Source organism: Magallana gigas, chromosome 1, assembly GCF_963853765.1.
Source record: "Magallana gigas chromosome 1, xbMagGiga1.1, whole genome shotgun sequence".
NCBI classification, from domain to species: Eukaryota; Metazoa; Mollusca; class Bivalvia; order Ostreida; family Ostreidae; genus Magallana; species Magallana gigas.
In genome coordinates, this window is record NC_088853.1 from 49,399,630 (window position 1) to 49,407,843 (window position 8,214).

Genomic DNA, 8,214 nt, shown 5'->3' on the forward strand with positions numbered 1-8,214 from the left:
AGCATATGTTTCACAGCCAAGTTAAGTTTCTCTGTAGTTTCCTACCCCCCCCCCCCCCCCGCACTAAAATTGACAATAATTACACATAAGTCATACAAATGTTTACTTTTTTGTAAGTAAATCTCTAAAGATGTTAATAACCACTGCAAACAAAGATGTGTGTATTTAATATACTACTACATTACACTTAGCCAGATAAAATGTAATCAGGATGAAGCTACAAGGGGTGAGTTGTGCAAATTTACCAATTTGTCGCCATACACACAGAACACCAAATAAAGAAACTGTGAGTGGTGTGTGGAATGCATAAAAGATGGCGGCAAATTATCTCAAATAATCAGTGCAAAAACCAACAAATAGACTGTTATTTGTTACTTATCCTGCAAAAACATTGATAAAAAATGTTATCGTCCCATAACATAGCCGATTATGTTAAAGTGTACATATGGTCAACGTACATTTAATTCTAATATACAAGAAGGCTGACGTATCAGGCGGGGATCCAGAAAATTAAATTTCAAAAATGATCGGTTGAATTACATTAAATGCTTTGAAAATTGTTTTAAACTATCGCACGGGTCAAAATGCATGATAGAAGCTATGTACAGTGTAATTTGAAACTTTCATTTTATATCAATATGTAGTATTACCTATTATAACAAATGAGAGTATAGCACAACTGCCACAAGCAATACATGTCTTTTACCGGCACCACCTCCCTCCCCATAAAAAAATGAAACAATTGTCGTTTTATTTGCTAAAATGTGTGTGGTTCAAGATTTTTCTAAAGGACATACCCGATTAGAATTGAAAAAAGAGTCGTACGTTTAAAACTAGTTTTGTCAAATATTTTAGATTCATTTGGTTATATTTTGGTCCATTTGGGTAAATAGATGCACCAGCGCAGTTCTTATTTATATATAATCAGGCCATAAATTCAAAATATTTTCAAAAATTAATAGCTTTAAATCCAGTGGATGAAAAAAAGGAAAGCAAGTCGAACTCGATGAGTGTTAATACCTGTGTTGAATGAATGGTACAGTAGGATATGCGCAAAAAAGTCCCGTCTACTCTTTCCTACCCTATATTTATTGGAATATTAAATCCGATTATAAGAGTCAAATTAAAAATCAAGTACGGATATGTACCTGTTTATCAAAAGTAAAACTACTCAAAATTTATCTATAGTGCATCGTTATGGAGCTACACAGAAAGTTTTATATTAATTTGCCGAGCCAAATAAAAAAAACCTTGAAAACGAAGAGAAAACAAAGTGGGGACAGAATAACTGGCAAACTAATTAGGACTTTAAAGCCCCCCCCCCCCCCCTCTTGAAATGTATATACTGAAAACAGATTATTGAAGTACAACATCCGCACACAATTTAAAGAAAATTTCATGTTTTTTTTATCATTTTCTCTATATAGCTAATGTAAGACATCACAAATATCCCAAACCCCTTCACGGAAAAGGAAATGCTAGGTGATGAGAGAGAGAGAGAGAATGAGAGAGAGAGAGAGAGAGAGAGAGAGTCGATGTAAATCACAGGTGCGCTAACACCGTTAAAATTAAAGCTTGATAGTTGGTCTGCCCTACCCTAGCTACCTCCTCTCTTTTCTCCTTTTAGAGGCTTAATTATTGTCTATATATACTTGTAACAAATTAAATCAATTTCAAACTCTAAATCAAAACTGAATTTGACACTACAAAACTCTCTCTGTGTCTGTCTGTCTGTCTGTCTGTCTCTCTCTCTTTCTCTCTCTTTCTCTCTCTCTCTCTCTCTCTCTCTCTCTCTCTCTCTCTCTCTCTCTCTCTCTCACATATCGACAATGGCATTGCCATACCTTACAATACACTATTCTTATCTGGATTTTTGTCTATGAGGTTGTAAATCATTATATCTTCTATGGTTTAAAACTTTATCATAACCTATATTTTGACATGTCGATTATTTCATTGAGTTTCGTTTCATAGCTAAAACATTTAGATTAAACAGATCTTTCTTTGCGAGCCGATTTTTACACAGTTGGGGCGAATACACTTCGGGTTAAAATTGTTCGGGGGGAAATACATACAGGGCAAACAAAACCACTTAGATTCGCAAGGTCAACAGTGTTATTTCTAATTTAATTGTTTATACTGTGTGGGGTTAATTCATCAATGTTAATTTAACCATTTGATAACCACTGGTTATCAAACTCTATAAGAGCTATTAAGACATTTATTTGTAGGAAAGAGCATGTACGAATGATCTTTATTTAGAACAGTTTGATGTTGCTAGGATACAGGTTTCAGATCCATGATTTGATTGGTTAATTTAGATATTGAATCTCGAATTTCGAATCTCGAATCTCGTATTTCGAATCTCGTATTTTGAATCTCGAATCTCGAATGATCCTTCTCGGCTTTCGTATTTATCTAATAACATACATTGTTTTGTTTTACGGTTCTATGATATCATTTTCATTTTCTTTTAAAATATTGAATACGCGAGTTCGGTTAATGGTAAAAAAAAAACCCTTTCACTATTAAACAATTTTCAAATTGTAAAAAAACAATCAGTTGCTATATAAGTTACTAATGTTAGTGTCATGCCTAAGTAACCTACCATACACCTCTACTTCACAGAGTTCATTATAGGCGCTACTACTATATCCACCAGGATATGGACGATTGGTTCTGTTGTTGTAGTAGATTACATATCGACCGTGCACAAGACAGGTTATATTAATGGGATTTGGCACGGTAGCTCTTGTAAAGTTGGTATCCTTAAAACACAAAATTCCATTCTCTTTGATAGTTGTATTCGATATGAAAACAGAAAATCATAGAAATTTTTCAGTGTAAAGGTTCCTGTCATCTGTTTAGAAATACAAAGTCAGTGTAATAACAACACAAAAGTCTAGAAAAAAAGGTATTTTAATGTGTTTAATCATATATACGTATGCATCACACTGTGTGATCATTGTGTCTAATTGTTTTAACTTAGAATCATATATTGCTTATGATCATTACACTATATATACGGATATACACAAATTCATGTACTGAATTATGAAAATATATTTTACTCCGTATAAATGTCCATACAAAATACAAGAAGATTGCACATTAGATTTAAATTTGTCTACCCTGTTATATACAAATTTACAAACAAAACTCATTTTATTACCCCACGGTGTATTATCCGTCCTGTACTGAATAAACATATGGTGTATACTGTGAACATCTTCAAGATCTACCCGCCACTCTGCTGTTGGTCTTCCACTTGATATCGCACACTGTCCTCCATTAGCAGACAAATCCGATTTTTTCCCGTCCACTGCAAGATCAGCTCCCCATCTATAGTTGCTATAATTATACTGTTGCCATGCCGTTTTGTTTATTGCGATATTTTCTAAAAAAAGCACGCAATACAGATACTTGTAATTTTATAATGACCTATATATTAGTTCATTTTAACAAATCAGTCCCATCGTTGATGGAAGAACAGCTAATATAAGTCAGAATCTAAATGTACATACAGGTAAATATCGGAATCTCAAACATGGGATATCTCGAATACCCAGCTTATGTCGAAGTCTGCCGACAGTTTTATTAATATAACTAATTAAAAAAAAACTCATGATGTCTCGAATACGGAAATTGCAAATACCTCGTTTATATCGAAAGCGATTAATTAGTGAATCGAGTTATTTTTTTTCGCGCGTGCTCCAAGAACAATGATTTAAAAGAAATCTAATTTCTTAACAGGAACAGTTCATGTATTGAAGACGCAGCGTGTGAAGTGACTTCCGGTTCATTGTACACGGGTTGATTCCAATACGAGTAATGATAGGTGTGGTCTTAATGAATTAAAATAAGATACGTTAGTTCACAAACACAAATGATATAAAAATATGTTAATTGTGATTCTATGTTATTCATATGTGTTATTTTTTTTTAATTTTCAAATCCGTATTTTTCATTTTCCACATGATGAATTAAAGCAATTATGTGATAAGTGCTTCTTCCTAGTTAAAGTTGTGAACCGTCTAATGAGAAAAGGATGTGAAGTTGTCTTTTTAACTATATTGATTTCATAATTTGATTGCATTTACAAATATTGATATGCATTTCACAATGAAAAACACAAAAACTTAAAATAATCAAATGGTTGAGTGTTCGTTGATGTGTAGTAATATAGCTAAGTTTATACCAGTACTAAAACACGTGCTGATATAAGAACATCCCGGTATCAAAATTAGAAAGCCACTTCGAAAATCTCGAACACTCGAATATCTCGAAGTTTTTGTTGAAGTCCCCAAACGTTAAAGATACATGTACCGAAATGTACCGAAGTTTACCTGTGTCAATACTTAATCAATATCGATATTTGTATTTTTAATTAATTTACTAGAAATGATGGAATTTCAAACAAACTGTGTGCGTAGGACCACCACATTTTTTAACACCAGGAACAAAATAGTAATTGTTCTTCATATTTAATATGCATTTACCTTTTTCCCTAAGCGATTTATATTTTTCTCATGGATTTAAAAGCATAGGAGTGCCAATGAACTTAAAAGAGAAAATCTTAACAAAAGATTTGTTTTGATCTCTTTTTTTATCTTTGATGTCATCATCTACTAAATGGAGGTTATTCGATAACATCTGTGAGCTTCTTGTCATTTTCCCGTGAAGAAAATCCCGGTGTTTTTTTTTTTATGTTTGTTTGTTTGTTTGTTTTGTTTGATGCTTTTTTTTGCTGTTTTAGTTTAGTGTTTTTGTTTGCCTGTTTTTCGATTAAGAAAAATTCTTTGTACTTACCATTTGTACTTGTTTTTATTTTACATTGGACAAACTGATTTATTCTATAAAATTAATTAAAATCACAGAAGTAAAAAAAATATCATTTTGGTTCATGTTGGATTTAAATTGGAATAATTTAAAATCCTTTATTAAGCGTCTCAAATAAATTATCTTTTTACGTCTTTCAAAAACGTGGATATTGATCTGCTTGTAGCAACGTGCTACTACTTTATAGGACAATTACAAACACAATTTAAATAATAAAATTCAACACAAAAAATAGTTGTGAAACAGTCATATTAACATTATGAATATAGCCACACTGTATAATGTACATAAATCTTCATGTACATGCGTTATCCTCTTAGGGTAAATACAATTACATCTTAATAAATTGATATACTTTACCTTTTATAAATCAGGCATGATTAAAAGAAAGAATCAAGCAATTGTTATAGTCCGTAACAAATTACTAATACTTTCTAGTTATCAGTTGGGTTTATGTGATAGTTAGTTGGGACAGCGTTAAGAAAATGATCAGTTCAATAATTTAAGTAAAAAGAAAATAAAAAAGAAATTTGGTAGTGTCGTATATTTATATGATAAAAACAACTGTAAGTTTTCAATGCGTCATTATTTTCCAGTGACGTTGAGTAAAATATTACGATAAATTAATCACATAGTAGTTTTATCCGGACAAGCGCGGCTTTTTTTTTTGCAATTTATATCACGTTACTTTCGATTCATTGGCATAACAGGTTTGAATTAGAACCTAAGCAAATTTCCCTAAGGTATTGCGTAATTCTGAAGATTTACCTTTATTCTTATTATTAGCATACAATAGATTTTTGCTTAACCTCTGAACGATATATTTCTATCATTTAGATTCAAAACATAAATACATATTATACAGCAATCTCTTTCTCTTTCTCTCTCTCTCTCTCTTTCTCTCTCTCTCTCTCTCTCTCTCTCTCTCTCAGAGCATGCGTACAAAATTAGTTTGATTTGATTTATTTTCAAAAGAAACTTACATGTAGCGCTAACTTGATTTATCAAATGTCATGTACAATTATATACATCTCTTAATTAGCTTACCGTACGCTCTTCCTATACTGTACAGTGTCGTCAATAAAGAGCACAACAAAATTGACTTCATTCTATGAATGTGCGTCCTGGGTTTCACAAAGTGATATAAATTAAGGAGGAAGTATTCTACATTTTAAAGGAAAAGAAAGTGAGTTGTAAATCGCTGTATCATGCTAATTGTCCTGATTTGTAGAACATGATTAGTTTCCTGAAATACATGTAGCTACATTTGTTTGACTTAATTATTTATTTCTGATAAGGTTGATACTTGTCAAAGTAAACAACTGCGATGTCGATTTGATGACTATCCAAGATGGTTATTAAAATGTATGTAATATTTTAAAATTGGTTTAACTTTTTAATTTGAACCGGAATAAGCTGAAAACCAAATTCTGACTTTTCTTTAACTGAAACAGTTCTTTTCTAATATATTTTTTTTCATTTTTAATGATATATTTCACAGTAATATTTTTACAATAAAGTAAATGTCAGAGAGGAACATTTGAGGGATTTGAATAAGAAATTCCACACTATTACATAGTCTACCTAGAATGTTCTCGGCATAGCTTTTTGGTGGTGAAAAATAGCACTACAATAAAAGTTTAAACCACACATTAGACGATTTTTTTTTCTCTTCCAATCTGCAGGATTTATTATAATTATGATAATGATAATGAAAATCATTAGTAGTATTGTTATTATTGTTATTATTTATTTGCATTCATCCATGAATAAGCTTAGTCCTCAATTTCAATATAAATGAGATTCAATAAATGTACGAAAATTTGGAATGAAAAAAAAAATTGTCTCTTAATCATTTTATAGTTTGTAAATTTCAAATTATATATACGCAAACGCATTTTCAAAACGACGAATCTGACATATTTATAAAGGATATGAAAGAATGACTATTAAGGGGTTTCCCTCATCCTTTCAACGTGGACAAACCCATGACGCTTAGGTTCATTCTGAAGGTAAATGTTATATAAAACAATCTAATGCTTGGGGTCAAACATCACCGTTTTCATGGCAGGAACACAATATTTACGATTTGTTTTCCTCTGATGTGTTCTTATCTTATACGTTAACGGTTTATCTCTTTGACTGATCTTTAATAAATAAGTGATATTATGCATGGACTTTTTATGCAAATAAGTAAAAACCACATTTTTTTTAACAATGCATCTTTAATCATTTTACAATTTTACAAAATTATGTAACTACATGACTTGACAAATATATATTTTTACCTTGGGTGAAAATGCCTCGTTTCACTTGAACCAGACATTTTATCATGATTCAAAAATACATTTTTACCTTGTCGTGTAGCACGGGACTTAAGTAGTAGGCAAAAACATCCCGTAAAATGGCACTGTTTATTTAAAAATATATATCAGTTGAAATTCAAAAGAAGAAACTCATGGGTTTTTTTTTTTGGTTTTTGTTTTTGTTTTTTTTATAAGAGCAGAAAGAGGATAGTGCATTTAACCCATGTTTAATCTATGCATAACCTGAATTTTATGAAAGTAACCATGGGGTTACTTTTCAATCATTTTCTTTCAAACATAGTTTTTTTGTCCTGTTAGTCTAAGTTTTAATATATCTACTTTCATTTTCATTTCAATATTCATAATTTTGTCATTTAAAATTTGTCATAAAACGATTTTTGCGGCATCTCATACAGCTCCTGATACTCGTTGTTTTTCGACCTGTCATACAGATACTTCAGAGGGCGCTTTGTACGTACTTCATCCTTGTTAAATGTGTCAGCATGCGCGTCGACATTTTCCGACTTCTTTTGTTTACACATTTTCCTTTTGACTCGTCTGTAGATAGATTTCATAAGCGTAAACACATTTTATTCAAGGTTGGATCATAATAGTCGTAACTGTCATTTAGAAAGTAATAATTTTTAAACCTTATCTGAATACAAAGAAGCAATTCATAAAACAGCTTAAAACCCACAGAGCAAAGCAAACATAAAGTAAGATGAATACACCATTGTTCGATGACATGAAATTAAAGAATGCTGATTCGGGCACTGTATAAAGTATGTTGATTGTATTTATATTACGAAATTGATAAAACAAATTCATTTTCACTCGTAAACATGTATGTGCATAACATTATATTGTGATGGTCATACCTTGCTGAGCTCACATCGTTCGCCTTGAAAACCAACATCACATCCCCGTGGACATTGACGAGTCACGTGATGACATTGTTCTCCATACCGGTAAAGACAGTTTCCACAGCTCAGAGAGCAGTTTGGTCCATAGGTATTGTTATTGCAGACTTTTTAAAAATAGCATAAAATAGATTATATATGTTAACTTA